Consider the following 20,622-nt stretch of genomic DNA (forward strand, 5'->3'; position numbering starts at 1 on the left):
AAGAAATAGGGTGATGGCAGAGGAAGTGTTCCCAGGAAAGGCCTGCCTAATGACACAGGCAGAGGCCTCAACACTATGCATTTATCACCTTTTATGTAAAAACTCACTAATTTATCTGAATGCCATACTAAGCTATAAGTTCGTCAAGAACAAAAACTATCTTGTATCTTCTGTCCTGGCAACAACAGTCAATATCGAAGCCAGGGGCAGATTTGGGAGAGGGTGCATCAGAGTTTCAAAGGGCACAAGCACATTTCACACTGAGAACAAATTTTTAACATACTTCATTTCTGTGATACAAAATGAAATTTCCTAATAATACAAAATGTCATTACCAGGGAAAGGAATTAAAGCTTCAAAAAGTCTTCACTGATGATGTGGTTCAGGCTTCAAATAGGTTGAGAAGTACAGACCAAAACTGTTCCTGGCACACATCAGATGCTCGATTAAAAAGGTGCCGAATGTCGGAGTTCTGAGCATCAAAACTCAATGGTAAAGACAGCCTTCCCACACTCCTCACACACTTCAGTTATCTACTCTCTTGTGATCATCTATTAATGTCTTCCATACTGGTCTACAATTTCCTTGAGGACTGGCCCTTGATTGGTTTTGTTCGTTCATGTATTCTAGCACTTAATCCAGTGCCTGGCACATCGTGGACACCCAATAAATGTGCTCAGTAGTGGATTTCATTAAAACCAAGAGTATAGTCTATTATCAGGGGTTTACCCACAATAGCAACTCCCAGAATATAAGCCAGGGTCCAAACTCCCACACTCCAAAATCTTTTATGTCGGACAATGAAACTTGACTTTGGTTCTATTGAGGCAGAGACTGAACTTCAAGATCACTGGCTACCCTGACATTTTCTATGGCCTTCCCCTGACTTATTTTTATCCCTAGCACATCACCATCTCTCATGGGATGTATCTTACTTATCTCTCTTGCCTTTATCCATCTTCTCCACCAGAAGAAGTGCAGGAGCAAGGGTTTCCATCTGTTTTATTCTCAACTGTGTCACCAGTGAGTAGAACAACACTCGGTGCACAGTTGGAACTCAATAAACAAGCGTTAAAGGAATAAATGTGATGGTTGTGCCTGCTTACTAGGACAGGGAGAAGGAACACCACGACAAATATTCCATAAATGTGAAGGTTAACTCACTGGAACACTGTCTACACTACACTCCTGACACAGCCTTGCCTCGATATTCTGGGTAACTGATTCCACTGAATCTCATATTCCAACCAATTTCTTTTCCATCCCCAGAAACCAGAGGCCATAAATCGGAGGCCTGTGGGACAGATATGATGCCTATGTACAGAAGTGTTTTATTTGGCCCACGTGGTATTATTTAAAAATATTGAATTAGCTATTGCTACTTAAAAGTCAGTAGATTCTACATAAAACTGTGAACTTACAGCCTATCTTGAAAGAAAACCAACACATATGTGGCAAGACTGGGCCTGTGTCCCACTGGCCACTCCTGTGCTGGGTCTGAGCTATAGGGCCCCCCTTGCCCGGGCACAGGCCCAGGGGCCTGCTTCACTCAGGCTGTTACTTGCCTGGCCTCTGAAGGCATTTGAGTGTGCGACCCCTGCTGGACAGCTACCAAAAAGCACACAACATGGAGAAAAAAAAGTTAAAGAAAAGATGCCCACTGGGATCTATTTCCATTATGTTCGGGCTACTCCTTGGAAGAAGGATGTTTTCATTTTTCCAGAACTCTCATGGTTCCGCATAACTGTTGACAAACTATGGCCCAGTAAATATTATTCTAATAGCCTGAAAAAGCTATGAGCTTTATTCCCTGTGGGCAGAGGAAGCTGAGAATGCTTCATGCTGGGGGCAGGCCTGAAGATGAATTGTGAGAGGCTGTGCCTATCTAGCTACAATTCTGGCTAACTCACAGAGAATAGTGGATTTGGGTTACCTCTAGGAATTGATGGGAAGGTGAATAGCCAGGCTTGGAAAATGAGAAAGAAATGAAGTGACCCTGGGCACCAGGAAACACGTCAGGATCATGCCAAGGGGCCAGCACCCCTGGGACATCCTGGGACACGGATGCTGCTGCTGACGCCACTTGATTCATGATCCATGGTGGCAAATAAACACTCAGCTGTCCTTTAGCACTTTAGTTAGTCCCTCAAGATTCCAGGTCCCACGTGGGATCATGCAACTAAGTCCTAGCTCAGGGCCTGGAGATATGGACGAAAGAGAAAGAGCCCCACCTCCCATCGAAAAGTCCCTCCATGAGGGGAGAGCTGTGCCCCTTGAATAAGAAGGCTGTTTGGTGGCTGGGCACCTTCCAAAATGCAAAAGTCCACTATGGATTAGGAAGATTTTAAGTGGTGATGGAAGGGAGGGGACAATATAAGTAGTACAGTGGAAAGAACTGAGAACAGACAGATGTGAACTCCAATCTGGAATCCTCTGTACCTTCAGAAAATTAATTAACTTTTCTGATCTGCAGATTCTAAGTCTTTAAAATAGAAATGATGCTATCTGCCTGTGCACAGCACAGAGTTGATGTGAAGATTTAGTTCAATCATTCATTCACTTATTTCAAAAATACTTATTGAGCATCTAAGTGCCAGGCACTTAACTAGATCCTGGGGACAAATTTTGAACACCAAAAATGCAACAGAGAGCCAGTGCTTTATGCTGATGACAGATTTAGACAAGGGAGACCCAAGTCATCTCCTGAAACTGATCATCTATCACTTTTTCCCAACCGATTCACTCATCTGCAACTTTCCTCCTTTTTTGATTAATCAATATCAGGGCCCTTCCTCCAAACATATATTTTCCTAGGACATATGAAATACATTAAGCTAAAAAGAAAAAAAAAAAAAAAACTCCAAAAAAATTTAACTCTGATCCTGAAAACAAGAAACAAATGGTTTTGAGAAGAAGGGAGGCCTGGTGCTGGTGGATTTCAGGTGCAGTGAGCAGCACAAAGAGATACTGGCCTATTATATGAAATCCTCTCCCTCATTTAATGTTTAGCATATGTAATTCACACAAACATACACAAACTGAAATAACATTAACGTTAAAATAGACCAAATGAAATTTGCAGGAAAAGCAAGTTAAGTAACCCTGTACATTTTTCATCAGTGTTTTAGAATTGCCAAAATGCCCTTCACATACATTTTCTCACTTTCTTATAATAATCTTTCGATCTCTATTTGGCAGAGGAAGAATCTGAGGCTCGGAGAGGGAAAAATCATTTACTTAGGGTCCTGGGACAAGAAGCTGGCTCCAAATCCAGCTAGCACCCTTGTCGTTACCCCCACTGGAAAAGGGCAGCCCTGCTAGGAAGCACTGGGTCATTAGCGGAACTGAAGGAAGATACTTACACCAAAGTGATGCGGAACAACCCAGTTCTTTTCCAATACCAGCTGGAAAGTTATCACTTTCTCCGATAGCTGGAAAGTTACTGCATTTCCCACACAACAGGTAGAAAGTTGCTACTCTCCAGCATCACCTTCACTTCTCCAAGACTCTCTCTCACACAGGGACCCTGGCTTAGACACATGCCCTGGACCCAGATGTCTGAGCCCTGACGCTGGATACAGACTCAGTTCCAACATGACATCAATACATCTTACTGTCTGTTTCTCTAAACTCTAGCCTCAATAGAGATAATATGACTCAGTACTCACGGTGGGTGTGTGCCACTCTGGGTAGATGCCCTAGTCTGGGAAAGGCAGTATGCACCAATCAAGCAATTTTACACCAGCCAGTCCATACGTCTAGCCCCTTTCTGGTCACCATCAAATTTTAATTCAAGATAAAAGCCTCCATATTGCTTTTCCATTCAAAGAGCTCTCGAGACTTTTCCAGTAAGGGAATTTCTTCCTTTGACAACAAAAGCACAAGCCCCAACTATATTGTGGAGTCCAAGTAAAGGGTTCCTGAACATCTACACAGCGGCGGACTTGAGGCTTCCTGCTACCCATACCAACAAGAAAGCTAAGAGACCTGGGCTTTTCCTGATCCCATTTGCAAGTTCAAGGTACCACTTTCTCACCGTTTTCCCAAGCAAAAAAATCTCCCATCTCAAAGCTATAGTGCATTGTACACCAGGCAGCTTCAGCCTGGATCCGCAGCCCAGATGCGCAGCTCAAGACCACTCACTAAGGTATCCTCACTTGATGCTACTGTCGCAATTAACTGCTTTGACTTAAGAATGCTTAGTCACGAAGTTGTGGATCCCTGGCAAACTCAGCTGAGTTAGAGGGACGCGCTGAAGCCCTGAAAGGCTCCTTTAGAAGCTGATCTTTTCTGCCTAGCGCTGGAGAAAACCTTATGTAACACAATGGTCCATTACAATATGTTATTTCTGCAATCCCATCGAAGAAAAAAAATCTAAGCACTGGAAATACAAAGAGTAACACGGAGATTTGCAGCTCAAGAGTTCATCTCCTGGAATTTCACTAGGTCAGGCTTATTCTAATTGCACCCAATCCTTACTGAGAAAGCAGAAAGCAAGAATAATAATTCTGAAAGCCAAAGGATGTGCTTTAGAAATGCAGGGAGGCAGATGTTGGGTTATCTCTTCCTTTTTTTTTAAGATGGAATTCCTTTAATTAACCCTTGAGTGGAAGTTGGTAATTTCATTTCAACAAAACCAGGTGAGATCGGCTGCAAAGCAAGAACGCATGAATGGGACCGAGAAGATCCTAAGTGCGCACGGGCTGGAGCCACAGAAGCCGGCGGACGGCGGGCGGCACAGCGAACCGGCGGCGCCGAGGTTTTGAGAGCTCTGGCTGCAGGAGGAGGAGCGGGCGCACTCCCTCCACGATCCCTTGGCCGCTCTTTGTGGCTGCTCCCTGCTGGCAGGGGACCGCTTCTGGAAGCGCAGCGCGAAGACAGTGGATTTGGAGTCGCTTCCCAGAATCCCCCCCCAAAAAACATCTCAGTACAATTAGTGGATAAAAATAGCCGGCGGATAACGCAGGGGGAGGAGCGAGACTCGCGCAAGGCAAGGCAAGGATAAGACTGGTCCTGCAAAGTGGGGAGCGGAGGAGGAGGGATGCAACCCCCCTCTCGAAAGAGGGGCATGTGCGAGGAAGCGCGGACGCCCGCCCGCCGGAAAGGGTGAGATGGAAGATGCCCAGTGCGGGAGACGAACCGCGGGGCTGAGCACACCCCACATCGCGCGCCCTGCATCCCGGCTCCCGCTCCCGCTCCCGCCCGCTTCTCCATCCCATCGCTGGCTCTCGAAGCCGGCCGTCCGGCTCCCGGGACAGGCTGGGGCCAGAAGGGGAAGCAGCGCGTGGTCCGCCCGTGGCTCCGGGAGCGCACCTGAAGACGTCAGGCTCGGCGAGTGTGCCCCTGGTGTGCCTCTGAGCTGGGGGCTACGAGCTCCTATGGCGGGTTGGCGCCCCGCCTCCCCTAACCCTCATCCGCCACCACCACCCATGGTGCTCGAAATAGAAACAGAGGCAGAAAAAAAATAGGTGATAAGTAACATGGAAAATCAGGACCGTGTATAATTGGCATTCGGAGAAAGAGGATACTTACTGTCTGTTGCCTCAATCTCTCTCCTTTCGAGCATCCCCGCCCCTCAGGAGATGCCCCATCTCTTCTCCACTCCAACCGAATGCAAAGGCAAACCAGACCAAGATTTCCCCACTCTGGATGCTCTCTCGACCGACTGACTTTTTGCTGACTGTATCCCTGCCCCAGTTCCCAGCCGGAGTGGTACCCGGACTCCGCTGCGCTCTGCCCTCCCGCTGCCAGGCACAATCCTGGGGAGAAGCGGCCGGCAGGAGAGAATCTCCCGACTCTGCTAGGGAAAGGAAAAAAATCCAGTCCACTAAGAGTCAAAAACCCAGATACATGCCCGTAAAAAAACCAGTCCCTCGGGACTTGCAGAGCTGAGGGGTCAAGGCAGGAGGTAAGGAGGATGGGAAAACCCCGAGTCTCCCCTTCCTTGTTCACCCTACATCCACTCCACTTGCTCCAGCCTCGACTCACCTTGGGCTCTGAGATTGCCCCAAGTCCGGGACGCCAGGTCAGGGCACCTCGATGGCCCCTCGTCTTGCCACTCCCCAGCCTGGCGGCCCCTGCCCCGCGCGCGCCGCACTCACCTGAGCCGCGCCGCGGTCCAGCCAGTCCGGCGCCCGAAGTCTGCTCTCGGGCTGGGCCATGGGCAGCGCCGGCGAGCACCAGCGGCCGGCGGAGCGAGGTTCGGGACGCCCCGGGGCAGGCAAGCGAGGCAGGGGCGCGGGCACCCACTGAGACCTGGCAGTGGCGGCAGCTCGTGTCTACCCGCGCGCCGAGGACTTTGCAGGCGGGAGGCTCGGCGATCAATCCCGCGGAGGGGAGGAGCAGGAGGAGGGGCGGGAGGAGGAGGAGGGGACAGAGGAGGCCGGGCCCTGAGGGAGACCGCGGTGGGCAGAGGAGGATCGCGAGCGCCCACTGCTGCCCGGCCCGCTCTGGTGCTGCCCCGAGTCGGGCCCGCTCGGTGCCGGCTCTCCGCTCTGCGCTCAATGTGGCGGGGCAGGGCTCTCGGCTCTCACCGACAGGTATTGGACGAGTTGGTCCCGCCTACCTGGCACGGCGAGTCATCGGGTTTCAGTCCAGGGGGAGGAGACCAGCGCGGCCGGGAGGGTGGGGCCGGTTGTGGGTAGGATGAGTGCTGTCGTTGCAAACCTGGAACGTCCTGTCTACTCCCTCACCCCTGCTAGGGAAGGGTAGGTCCGAACCCGGAGCCCACCTCTTCCTCCACTCTCCAGCCCCGAAAGATCCCGGGACCTGCGCCCCTCCCACGTGCGTCCGTTCCGCGTGTTCCCTTCCCGGCAGGTGACCGACCTTAGGCGCCCGTGCTCCCTGCGCCGCCCGGGAAGCAGGGGGAGCCATCCTCTCGAGGTCGCACCGCTGCTAGGCTGGGAAGCCAGCGGCAAGGCAGCCTGAGCCCGGATCCGCGCGAGGAGCCGGCTCCCGAGCGCTCCTTGTCGCCATTGAACACGCCCTTTGGTTTCGCGTCCGCGAGTGGAAGCACATTTACCAGGAGAGCGCGGAGAATTCAGCTCTGCTTTTGCTAGTGCGCCAGGATTGCAAACGTCAGCTCTGAAATTAAGCAGAGCTTAATTTCCAGTGGCTCTTCTCCCGATTCCAGTGGCTGGGAGGTTTTCTGTGAGAACTCGACCAGCATCCAGTAGTTCAACTTAAGATTTAAGATTTCGAGGGGCGTGCGGTTGGAATCTTCTTGGAGAAGCTTGGCTGCCTGCCTACCCGCTTATCGGAGCCAAAGCAAGTCGCTCTCAAAGGCAGGTCAGCAAACATGTTTAAAAAAAAGAAAAAAGGAAACAGAAAAGAAAAATGCCAAATGAACATCAAAGTAATCTAGTTTTAGATTTCAGTAGGTCTTCCATATCTTAAAAACTGGAATAAAATATTTGGAAGAATTCGAATTTGTCTTTTAAGTTTAAAAAATCTTCAACTTTGTTTAAAACTACTCTCCCATCTAGTGAATGGCTCCTATAGGAAATTGACCCCTTCACTCCTGTAACGTTACCGGTTTCCCTTTTAGAAAGCAAAGCAATGATCACCATTTTCTGGCTGTCTGATAAAGCCAGTAACATCTGGCAGGCCAGATCAAGGCTTATTTTGGAAAATAAGCTTTTAACGACCCTGGCTACACTTCTTTGAGCCAGACATGTTGACATGCCCATTTTAGATTATATATATATATATATATATATATATAAATTTTAAAAAGTCACTTTAAAGCCCTACTTTGAAAAGTCTTAGCATTTAAATTCACATTAGCTTTAAAAGAAGTGCTTTTTTCCGCATTCTATGAAACTGTGTAAGATAATGTATGAGGTTGTGGGGTCAAATGGAAGCCTAAGATAAACGCTTGCCAATTACTAGTGTCCTTAAGCTCCTACCAGCAGCTAAGCCCAGTGCAGATCATGAGTTCTTCAAAATAGGAAGCGGCTTTGATGTTCTAAGTTGGTATGATTACTTTTCTTTAAGAGTTCAAAGTGCTTTCGTGCCCATAGTTTGAATCTTACAACTCATTTGTGAGATGCAAAGACTGGCAGGGATTCCATTTGCGCCCTGGGAGCCAAAGGCAGGCTAACTAATCTGCTTAGTTCCCCACTACAAGTCCTAAAAAGGAACTAGAACCCCAGGGCCCAGGCCTGAGTCTCTGTAAGAAGCTTCACTTGCAGATCTGGCAAGTGACGAGAATTTGAGGATTGAAATTTTAACTTCTCTCATTTTTAAATTTCAGTCATTGATCACTGATCAATATTTCTATGTTTAGGTAAATAATAAAGTATTAATTGGCTCTTTTGATCTTATTTAGCTTTATGTCTCTGCCAAGACATTTGCCGTTTCTTCTAAGCAGCCTTCCCTGAGCTCTGCTGGGCCTGAGTTAGGTTTCCTCACTGGCGTTTACATATCACCGGGACTCAGCTCTGACACAAGCACTGTATTGAAAATATCTGCTTGGAGATCTGTCTTCCCCACTAGGTTATGCTTTAAGCATGGGGACCATGATGGGGCCCATGATTTAGTTATCTCTCCCAGAACATTGCATGGTGTCTGAAACAGCGTATACTCTCAAAAAAAAAGTTTGTAAAATATGCTTCCCTCAAGGAGTCATGGTTTAGGTCAGATGTGTTTTCATTTCAACTGTCATTGTAAGAATGGAGGCTCCTAGGAGACACAGTGTAGGCAACTGGAAAAGTGGCTGTCACTTTTAGGTGTGTGGCCTAAGTAAGACACTTTTACTCAATGTCATCAACTGGAAAATGAGAGGGTTCTAGTAGTTGATCCCTAAGCTGCTAATATTCTAAGATACCAAAGTCTTTATCAAGCACCTAGCATGTGTTCAACACAATGCCAGGTGCTGAGGAAGAGATGGAAAGTGAAGACATGGCCACTGCCCTAAGGGAGCAGAAAATCTCATCTCAAGGAAAACTAGCACCGTTCATCTTATCTCAAGACTAACACAATAACCCATCTTTACTGAAACTCACTGATATCAGTTAAGTTGTAAACTGTGTTCTGCAGAAGATAAAGGCTAAAGGAGTGACCTAGAGACAGAAGCAACTGACCTGAGAGCTTGGTCAACAATCAGTAATAACACCAGCTGAGATGTAATCCAGGCTTTTGTTCCAGGTGCTGCACATGAGTTGCATGTTTTGTTCTTGCACCAACCTTCTTAGAAACTATGATTTCCTCATTTTACCAGCACAAAGGCATAGAAGTTTAAAGCCATGAATGAATGTGAGTGAATGGGAAGAATTAGGCACCATAGATGGGACAATGTAGCCAAGGGAGCTACCCTTCCAGGAAAAACTAGATTCCTAGTGCAGTGCTCTCTGTAATTGAATGGTTTGCTTATGTTTCCTTTTGATATTTTTGTTTATTTTCTTTCCCCCAAATATGTGATGGAAGAGGGAGATCAGGAGAAGCGGAGATGGAGAGAGAGGGAGAGATAGAGAGAGCTTGCTTCTTCTGAAGCTGTTTGGGATCCACAGTCACTCTGCCTGCCTGGGCTCGGTGTGATTCCATCCGTAACTCCTGTCTGTGGGGCTACCTGGTCTAGCCTTTCCTCCCAGAAAGGCCATTTGAATCTTTCGGGTTAATAGCATGAATATTAAGGAGTCCAGTGGGATTCTTTATAAGCAGAGGAAAGTGGGATCAGGTTAAAAATCCTATTTTAATAAACTTTCCAAGTTCTGATTTAGATGGTGCACTAATGGCTTGACTGCTGAATCACCTTAAAAGTCAAATGTATTTTTAAAGAGTCCTTGTTGTATGGGAAGCTTGATGAGTATTGTTTAATTGTACATTGTGCATTCCTGTCTTCGTAGGAACGATCATGTATAAAACTGATGAGAGCAGATAGAGGATGCCACTCTCCACAGAGCTGGTTGGTCAGAGAAGAGGGTGTTCGGTTTGCAAGACAATTTTCACTCCTTTGACCAAAACAAAGAGAGCATGATTACACTGTGTGAAAGTGGTATCCTCAAATAACTCCACTAATTTGATTGTGCTGAGGTCTGGAATTGTTTCTATTTCTTTTGATTTGCTAATTACCTAGAGCAGTCGGCTTCTGAGAGAGAAAATGAGGGTCATTTCCAGAAAACATGTAGGATTGTGGTTCCTTCCAACTCAGCGCACCCATCGCATGCCTCCCCCTCCAGCCTAACACCCAACTTCATCTATATGTCCTTGAAAACAATCCACCCATCTATGATTAGTAGATTATTTGATGTTTTTGTGAAAACAGGATTTTTATCCCCTTGATGACACCAGATTTACTCTTGCCACGTGTGGTAACAGGGTTGAGTGTATAACTTTTGCTTTTGTGGGACCTATCCTTCACCAAAATAAATTAATTAATTAAATAAAAATTACATTTCATAACTGCATTGATATAAAAATGAATATATTATTCTTATCTCTTTCAATATTTTCTGAGACCTAAAAGCTCATTTTTCCATCTGATTTTTAAAGAAATTAACACATTTTTGAGAGGCCCTGAAAGTACCTTGGGCTCTTATGACTTCTAATGTAGTGGTTGGCCCCATGTGGCTGATGATATTGCAGAGGATGGATGCTTAATTGGTTCAGGTGAAGTATGGATGATAAATGCAATTTCATACACATATCTTCCAGTCCATTTGTTGTGTTGGATAAACAACTCTAGACAACATATTGCTTTTATTTCTGATCCTGTGTCAAACTTTGCCCCAAATTACACACATCAGTGCTGCAAAAATTGCAATATTGCAGGCCTGAAGTGGTCCCCTTGTTCAAATTATTAGACCCTGCTGAGTGCTAGAATGCCTTCAGGGCAATGGGAAATTGTGGCACACTCTTTGATTTTTGGTTTGCTGGGACCAAAGCTGACTGATGCTTTGATGAGCAGGTCTTGCTGATTTTCTCTTTTAGGCCTTATTCAAGGACTCTGGGAGGTTCAAACTCTTCAAAAAAAAAAACAAGATCTTTTCCTCTCTCTCCAGTCCCATCAGTTCAGTTAAAACATTTACTGGGTACGTCCTATATAGCAACCCCGTAGTAGGTATATGGGCTGAAATTTATGGAGAAGAATAAAATTTAATCCCTTACCTGAAGGAGCTCACAGGCATGCATAAACAGAAAAATTACAATTCACTCTGATAATTTTCATGAGCTCCTGGTTCTCTGTACGCCAGGAAGGTCGAAGGAGCATTTGGACGGTGCTTCTCATGCCCTCACATCCTACCCTGAACTCGCAGCTTCAAGCAGCACATAATATTTCTAGCAGCTCTCTCAGAGTCCCCACTGAAGTTCTCTAGAGAGTAGCCCTATTGTCTCTGAAAACTGACAGTGCTGACTTCTCCCCTCTAAGCCTTGTTTTTATTCCAGATTTAAAATAGAGCCAAAGCTTTGAGAAGTCTCTTGAAAGATACTAGAGTTCTCTTTCCCCAGACTTTCGGTACACTTTTTTCATGAAAGCATTTACAATGACTCTCATAAGGGCTAGCTATATATATATATGTTTGTCTCCTTTATGGTAGTAATAAGTATTTCATAGAATGCTTTGAAGTTCAGAATACTTAGCTCTTAAATGGAAAAAAGTAGCATTTTATATTTAAAATGATTAAGTTACCATATCTCAATATATTTGGTAAACTAATGTAAAAATGGCTAACTTGTACAAAGTCAGGAAAATCCGTTAGACAGTATGGGAAACAAGGAAGAGGTATGGAGAGGTAAATAAAAATCATGGCATCCCTTGATTAGCTTTATGCTAGGAGATTTGAATACATTCTCCTTTTATCCCCATTTTACATGTGAATATAGAGAAGTGAAGTAACTTCCTGAAGCTCATATAACTAGCAATGCTGGATTTAGAACCAGGTCAACATCAAGTCCTTCTGCGCTTTCTTCCTGTCTCATGATGTAATTCTCTCCTTCGTCTCTTAACTGCATATATTCACTGTTTAAAAGCAGACAGGACTCCAGTGGATTGTATGTTATATCTCCAAATGAAGGAGAAGAGATGGAGGCTTCTCTTCATGCCTTGAAAATGTCCTTACATTCTAGGAATTTAACTATCCATAAGGTATTTAAATCCAATATCCATGATATTGTTATAATTGCATTTAGTAAACTAATTGACAAAATAAAATGCTAGGCTTAAAAGCTCAGTTCTCAGTGTAATTGTTTTTCTTTCCTCACGTATGATCAGCCCTTAGATATAAAAGCTGTAATGGAGATGCAATTCCCGGCAAACTTGATCTCACAGCAGGGACCTTGATTTCCTTTGGTGCTTCAGATCTCACCTCTGGCATCGATAGTCATTCATTCATTCCAGCACTGTTAGTTTTCTAGCTCTTCCTCTCTGTGGGGCCCTGGGTGGGCCCTGGAGAAACAGAAGTGTGCTGGAGACGGTGTCCCCTGTCTTCTTGGAGCTGAAAATCAGGAAGGAGTTGGTGTATCCTTCAAAGGATATAATGTCCTTCCCAGCTCTTCTCCCTTATCTAGAGTCGGCCTGCCCTTATGGATTTGCCTCTTCCTGGAGCTGTTCTGGTTGGCAGCGACACTCTGCCTAGGAAAGTGGATGGACTTATTTATTCACAAATTTGGGAAGAATAATAGCAGATGCTCCATCAGCTCTGCCCTTCTTCCTCTCGGGAGCAAGCTGCCTGCAGGGAGCATCTAACCTGCTGGGCTTCTCCTCTCCTTCTCTGGTCCTCCCTGTCGGGGAGAGGTCTGCTCTGGCCTGGGTTGTCTCTCCTCACCTGGGGAGTGTGCTCAGTTCCGGGGTTCAGCTAGCAGGCCTCTTGGCTCTCACATGGTTACATTCTCCAACCTAGATTCTCTCGGTAATAAAGGACTTATCTAGCTCTCATCTGTCTTAGTCTTTATTGCATGGGCAGGAAGAGGGGTGCCATTTATTGAGGCTGATTTAAAACCCCAAAACTGATGAACTCCCTTGATCCCTTTCTTTCCTGGCTCCTGATTCGCTTATTCCTTGCCCACAGTTAGTGCTGTCCTGTTCTCTAATTGTGACCATGGCCATAGGTTTTCCCCAGGGTTATTGTAAGTCTACTGTGTTCATAGTCTATGTCTTTTAGGGCTAGTCATACTTGGAAAGAGAATGTGAAGGGATCTCCCCCAAAACAGACATTCAGTAGATATCACAAACCCCGGAGGGCAGGCTCCGGAACCAGGTTGCAATGGTTCAGATCCCAGCTCTGCAGTATGAGCTCTGTGACTTCTCCCAAGTTACTTAGCCTCAGTTTCTTCTTCTGTAAAATGGGGAAAATAATAATGGCACTCTCCTCTTGTCATTCCATGTACAGCACCTGGCACATAGTACACACTGCATGCATGTGCGTTGTTATTATAAAAGGAAATTAAATTCAACAGCCCCTCCTTCTTTAGAAAGAAAAAGTATAAAAAAATCCCATGGACTTTCTGAAGCCCCGTGAATGACCTCTAGATTACAGACCCTTTAAGGGGATGGCTCCTCTTGTGAACTGACAAGATCTGCCCCAGAGGTCGTTGGTGTTTGAAAATCATAGTGGTGAGGGGGAGGAGAGTTCTCAAAGAGCAAAGCTCTGGGGTCAGACAAAGCGAAGTATGAGTTTGCCCTTCAAGTCCATTCACATATCCTCTCTGAACCTCATTTCTTCCTTTATAAACTAAATACAATGTGCTTACATAGAATGCAATATTTTGGGATTTAAGTAAGATGATGCGACTGAAGGCCACTAACAGTGAATGGAACATAGGTCAATATATTTTGACTGACTGGAGACAGAGAATATTCCTTCTGTCACTCACTTCAAATAGCACCATAAACCAGAGCTGTTGATATTGCCTGAGCTGCCTTATACTCACTTGAAAAGCAAGTGACACTGAAGGGGCAGAGCAGAGCAAAAGGAAAAGCCACCCCCCATGGAAAACCAAACAACTGGCCCATTTCCTTCTGAATAATGGAGAATGGGAGGTGTTTCTTGTGCAGAGCACATCATTCTCTAAGTTTGTCACCTCTACTTCACTCACAGGTATGACATGCCATTCATGCTGGAGCATGCTTCCTCTTTCATCATCCACCCCGATGTAGGCAGAATAATGGCCCCTGAAGATGTCTACATCCTAATAATCAGAATCTGTGACTATGTTACCTTATATCGTGTTATGAGTTGAATTGTGTGCCCCCCAAAATGTACATGTTGAAGTCCCAACTCCCAGTACCTCAGAATGTGACTGTGTTTGGAGATCAGGTCTTTACAGAGGGAATTAAGTGGAAATGAATTCATTGAGGTGGGCCCTAATCCAATATGACGCGTGTCTTTATACGAAGAGGGGATTAGAACACACACACAGAGGGAAGACCGTGTGAAGACACAGGGAGAAGCCAAGGAGAAAGGCCTCAGAAGAAACCAACCCTGCCCACACCTTGATCTTAAGCTTCTAGGTTCCAGAACCATGAGGAAATAAATTTCTGTTGTTTAAGCCATCCAGTCCATGACACTATGTTATGGCAGCCCTAAAAAATGAATATAGTCCCATAAACACTTGGTTGTTGCTTTGCAAGAGAATACAGAATTCCCGGTCATTCCTACAAATAAGGACATTGACTTCATAAAGTCATATTTACACCCTAGTACTCCGTTTCTATTCTTTTGCATACATGCTCCCTTCTTATTCCAATGCTAATTCTTAGTGTATTTTTTCAAGACATTTTAAAACAATTATATTCACCACATATACTTCAAATAATGCTAATATCTCAGTAGAACTGATGCCAGCGGGTATATATATTGCTGCATAACAAATTATCCCCAAAGTTAATGCCTTAAAGCAACACACATTTATGTTTCAGTTCTGTGGATCAAGAATCCAGGCAAGGCTTAGCTGGGTCCACTGGCTCAGAATATCTCAAGTTCTAATCAAGGTGTTTCCCAGAGCAGCAGTCATGTCAAGGCTTAGTGGAGGAGGATCTGCTTCCAAGCTCACTTACTCTACTGTCAGCAGGATTTACTTCTTTGCAGGTTGTTGGACTGAGAGCCTTGTTCCTTGCTGGCCATTCTGGAGGCCTCCCTCAGTTCCCTGCCTCATGAGCTCTCTGTAGGGCGGTTCATCACGTGGTAAGTGGCTTCATCAGGGTGAACAAGCAAGATAGCCAAAGAAGGTACTCCAGATGGAAGGCATAATGTTTTATGATCTAACCTCAGAAGTGACGTCCTGTCACATTTGTCATATTCTCTTTGTTAGAAGCAAGTCCCTAGGTTCAGCCACACTCAAGGGGACAAGGTCACTCAAAAACATGAACTCTAAGAGGCGGGGATCATGGAGGCCAGTTTAGAAGCTGCCTGCCCCAACCAGTAAGTCCATCAATGAGCAGACAGTGACAACAGCATCATGACAACTGTTTGGCCAACAATGCTCAGAGGCCATCAATTGTGAGATAATCTTGATTTCATAAACATAAAATGTATAAAAACAAAACACCTTACAGTCAATGAAACACAATATGTTATTTCTTAAAATCTTTGTAACAGCACCCATAAGTCATGTTTCATAACATTTTTTCATGTAACTTGCACATTACCTTTGTAATCATATGTTATAATGAATAAAGAAAGTAAAAAACATTTGAATCAAATTTCAAAGCACTTATCAATTAGTAAACCATTCAATCAGTCAAGAGATGGATACTACTATATTTTAGGAATGTGTATCAACCCTCAAAACGTTTGATGTTTTCAGAGAAATCAGATCGTTTTAACTCACAGTGAAGGGGGTTCTGCTTCCAACTGGCAGTCAGGCAAGGAAGGCCTCACAAAGAGGTGAGATCTGGGCCTGAGTCCAGAAAGTATGGGCTTGGTTTCAATAAAGGAGTTTCACATGGTGAAATTCTCTGCTGAATTGACTGAAAACTTGAGGAGAGCAAGAAGCCTTGGCAGGCACAGAGTGATACACCAGAGAGGACTATGTGTTACTTTTAAATCTCCACATTTCAGTGGTCAAGGGTTAAGCTAAATTTTAGAGTTTACTTTTGCATTTGTTTTATTAAAAGTTATACTTGTTCATTATAGGTAATTTGGAAAATCACAGAAAATTAGAAAGAAAAAGAAAAAAACCCCAATAATTTCACTACCCAAAGGCAATTCCTGCATTAAGACAGAGTAAATAATAAGTGAAATAAAAAACGAAATTGAAATTGCCAATTTGTTGGATTAGAGTATTTCTAAGTCTTTAGTATTTAAAGTTGTTTATGTTTAACTTTATTAAACATAACGTTTATTGTATATTTGGATTCCTAATTTCTCAGGAACAGGTACAAGCAGGGGCCAGGTCTTTGATTTAAAAAAACCAATTTGTGTATCATAATTCAATATTTACTTTGTGAAGAAAATGAACAAATAAATTCTTGTCTGATTGTGCATGGAATCCTGAAGAAGGGCCAGAAGTAAAACAGCTCTTGCTTGTACCCAATTCATGAACCGTGAATAAAGAAGTAGGTTCAAGATGTGCAGAGAGTTCTTGTTTACCACCCAGGGCAAGGTAAAGAAGATTGAGGTCACTCCACAGGCCCCCATCCTCATCACCACACCCTTCCCCCTCCCCAGTGTCACCATTCTCCTGACTTTTAAAACTAGAGTTTAATTTTGCAAACTTTGGAACTTTATATAAATGCAATCATACAGTATTCTTCTGTGTCTCAGTCTTTTCCTTTAACACTGTTATGAAATTCATCCATGCCATTGCACGGAGCAGAAGTTCATTGGTATTGTGGAATAATACTGTATTGTATGAATATACTGAATGTTCTTAGTCATCCTACTGTTGATAGTGTTTGGATTGTTTCCAGTTTAAGACTTGCCCAAATCATGCTTCTATGAACACTCTTGTGCATGCTTTCTGGTGCACAGGTGCAAATATGTATGTTTGCTATACACTTGGGGGTGGGATTGCCGCATCACATGACTTGCAAATGCCCAACTTGAGTGGTTAATGCCAAACTGTTTTCCAAAGAAGTTGGGCCAACTCATTCCCATCAGTATTGTGTGAGTTTCCATTGCTCTGCTTCTTCTCCAGCATTTGGTAGCACCGGTCTGTTTAATTTAAGGCACTCTATTGAGTACGTAGCGGTGTATCATTTTGGTTTTAATTTGGACTTTTGTGATGACAAATGAGATTGAACACATTTTCCTATGTTTAATGACTATCTGGATATTCTCTTATGAAGTGCCTATTTGTGTCTTTTGTCCATTTTTCTATGGTGCTCTTTGTCTTTTTGTTTTGATTTATAGCAGATCTTTATATATTTAGGACAAGGTACTGTGCCTTGGTTTTCTTGTCTTTAAAATGAGAATAATAATATCTACCTTACATGATGTCCTTACAAGGATTATATGAGTTAATACACATAAAAGCTCAGAATCATATTTGGCAAATAATAAGTGCTCAATAAAGGTTTACTATTATTATTAGTCAAGATCACACTGCTAGCAGGTAGTGGACACAGAACTCTAAAGAGGCCTTCTAACTTCCATTCACCAGACTCTGCCTTGCACAATAACAATTTTACACATCCAGAAAGACTGGAACTCACCATATTCACCCTTAATTGTGCCCACCCAGGGCGCCAATGGTAGCTTTAGAGGGAAATGCTGTTGTAATTTTATTACCATCACCATACTATTTTTAAATATTAAAATTGTGTTTTTCCTCCGAGGAGAACAAGGTACCTTTCAAATTGAAAATTACTGAAGAAGCATTGATCTCACAGCCCCTGCATGGTGCAGTTGGCAATGGGCATGTTAATGCCAAGAGTTTTAACAGAATGGTTTTACAACAGGAAGTTAAAAAAAAAAATGAAACCTCCCTGAACACAGAAATAAAATGTATTAAAAATTAAAGGATGTGCAATGTGAACAGTGAAGTATTTTAGGCTAAATACTCATTCCTGCCTCATCCAACTTCCCTTGGTTCACTAGCCACACTTAGGAAAAAAGGGACAATTTTTCTCTTCTACCCTATTGGGAATTACTTTTCTCCCAGCGGCCAAGGCAATAGGAATTCTTATAAACACACTGTAATCAGCCTGCTTTTGCTCCCTCCATCTGTGAAAATTTCATACATAGATTAAATAAATTATTTTTTGAAGAAGGAAGTGTGAGGAGGATTGTAATTTAGGCCTTTACAACCAAAAATGACAGACAATTTTTCATTTATTATTTCTCACGAAGAACAGCTACTATTATCTACCTTTTAGGTCCCTTAATTAAATTCAGCTTCTTAGTTTTTCTCTTGTTTCACTCCCTGTCCTTCCTGGATTAACCCAGTTCTTCACAGTTGTAATTTCTCAACTGTTAAATTTCATTTACCTCATTTAAATTTCTGTAGATTTCACTTGCCAAGTGGAAAGTTTGTTTACTTTTTCACTTCTCTCCCCAGGCAAGAAAACTATGCCACTTAGACCAGAGCTAACTGATTTGTAAACATTCATACTGAAATGTATTATCCCATAGAATAAATATACAGTCACTCAATGCTTAACGATGGGGATTCATTCTGAGAAATGCGTCCTTAGGCGATTTTGTCGTTGTATGAACATGATACTGTGTATTTACATAAACCTAGATGGTATAGTCTACTACACATCTAGGCTATATGGTACTAATCTCATGGGATCACCATTGTATATGCAGCCCATCATTGACTGAAACGTCATTATGTGGCGCATGACGATAAGTGTGAATATACAATGATTTTAGAAAGAGAGACTGATTGGCACAAGACTGTCAAGAGTGATTTTCTCCATCCTTCAAGCCCCTTTTAAAGAGTTGCCTCTTCCATAAAATCCTTTCTGATTTCTTCTGGAGGAAAGGAATGTTTTGTCATCTTAACTCCCATGGAATGTCTCCAAGGGCACTGTAGTAATCTATGTTATTTTTCCTGATCATTTGCTCCTGCTTCCCTGTAGAGGATTATCACACTTGCCATGTGACTTACAGTGCCCCCTGTGGCAAGACTGTACTTCTCTGTCCATTGATTGGCAATGTGTCCTGTTTCAGCCAGTGGAATATGAGCAGATTAGCCACATCTGAGTGAAAGCTTTCAAAGATATCACACATTTCCACCAGCTCTCTTGCTCTTCTCCTCTCCTAAGTTCCTTCATCCTGGTTCCCAGACTAAGAAGGCGCATGGAACCACAGAAACTGAGCTGTGGTCTCCTATGTGTGACACAAGCAAGAAATAAACGTCTGAAGCTTGGGGTTGTTGATTACTTCTAGTCTTTCATTGAAATTGTTTGTTTACTTGCCTTATTCAAGGTACATTCCTTGAAGACAGGGACTGCATCTTCTTTGTTGGACATCTGCATAGTTTGGTGCTTGGCAGTCAGTAGGAACTAATAAATGTTTGTTGAATAACTGAAAGACTCAATGAAGACCTCTAATGATAAGGGTCTATTCTCTGCTATGGCAGCTACACCCCATTGGAAAACGTTTCTCGCCCTGAGCAGAAATCTCATCCTCCAGGACTTCCAAAATGAGTTTTGGTTCTATCCCTTGGGATCTTATAAAACCGTCGAACACCTCATTCGTAAGACAGCCCTCTAGTGTTTTAAAACAATGCTACTCTGCACTTCAGGAGTTTGCCTTTGGGGATTTAATATTCCCAGTTCTCATCCTCTTTGTTATCTTCCATGGTTTCAGCCTCCTCGAACTCCTGGGGACTCCCTTTGCAGATGCTCTAATCTCCCCTTGTCACTCCTAGAATGTGGGACCTGGAATTAGCGCCAGCCTCCATGTGTGGTCAGAGCAGCACAGTGAGAAAGGGTCATCTCCTCTGGACTAATCCTCCATCTGGACTAATTATACTGAGTCTAACACATCTTTGCTATTCTTGGCAGCCATATTCCACTGCTGACTCATATTGAGTCAACCAAATCCCTTAAGCCTTATTCCCAGGTCTTTATTACCAAGCACTGCCTCAACTTGTGCTGTAGTTTAGGGGACCCAAATGCAGATCCTAACACTTTTTCTTGTTAAATTCTCCACCTCATTTCATCTGATCGGTGTTTGTGTCTATCAGGAAAAAGAAGATTTTGATTTCTGGGATTGGAAATTCAGCTACTAGCCAACAGAAAGGAGAAACGACCTTGTCCCATCAACTCTGGTATAATTAAAGAGCCCCATTGTCTTGTCCAGTAGCCTGTACTTAACTATGTGGTGCATAGTCATGCATCGTTTAAGACAGGGATACATTCTGAGAAATGTGTTGTTAGGTGATGTTATCATTGTGTGAACATCAGATTGTGCTTTCACAAACCTACGTGGTGCAGCCTACTACACACCTAGGCTATGTGGTACTAACCTTATGAGACCACCATTGTATACATGTCACCAACTGAAATGTCGTAATGTGGCACATGATGATAGTTCATTGCCAGTACTATGATGTCTTCACTTAATTTCTCAGCGAGAACAGAAGAGTAGTATTGAGATCCAGCACCAACAAGCAGCTCTATTTATGTGTGACAGACTCTAAGGTGGCTCTCATGATCCCTACCTCCTAGTATTCATGCCTTTGCATAATTCCTTGTGCTTGAGTGTGGATGTGTCCTCTAACATGCTT

General features: G+C 43.7%; 1 protein-coding gene across 1 annotated transcript in view; it reads right to left on the bottom strand.

Annotated features, from left to right (window-relative positions):
• Positions 1–6,352, bottom strand: part of HS3ST1 (heparan sulfate-glucosamine 3-sulfotransferase 1) — a 28,321-nt gene extending 21,969 nt beyond the window's left edge. Inside the window, exon 1 of the mRNA XM_058546735.1 lies at positions 6,102–6,352. The gene's annotated coding sequence lies outside the window, so the exon portion shown is untranslated. The remainder of the gene's footprint in view (positions 1–6,101) is intronic.
• Positions 6,353–20,622: the final 14,270 nt, after the last annotated feature.

This window comes from Diceros bicornis, chromosome 8 (assembly GCF_020826845.1).
Source record: "Diceros bicornis minor isolate mBicDic1 chromosome 8, mDicBic1.mat.cur, whole genome shotgun sequence".
NCBI lineage: Eukaryota > Metazoa > Chordata > Mammalia > Perissodactyla > Rhinocerotidae > Diceros > Diceros bicornis.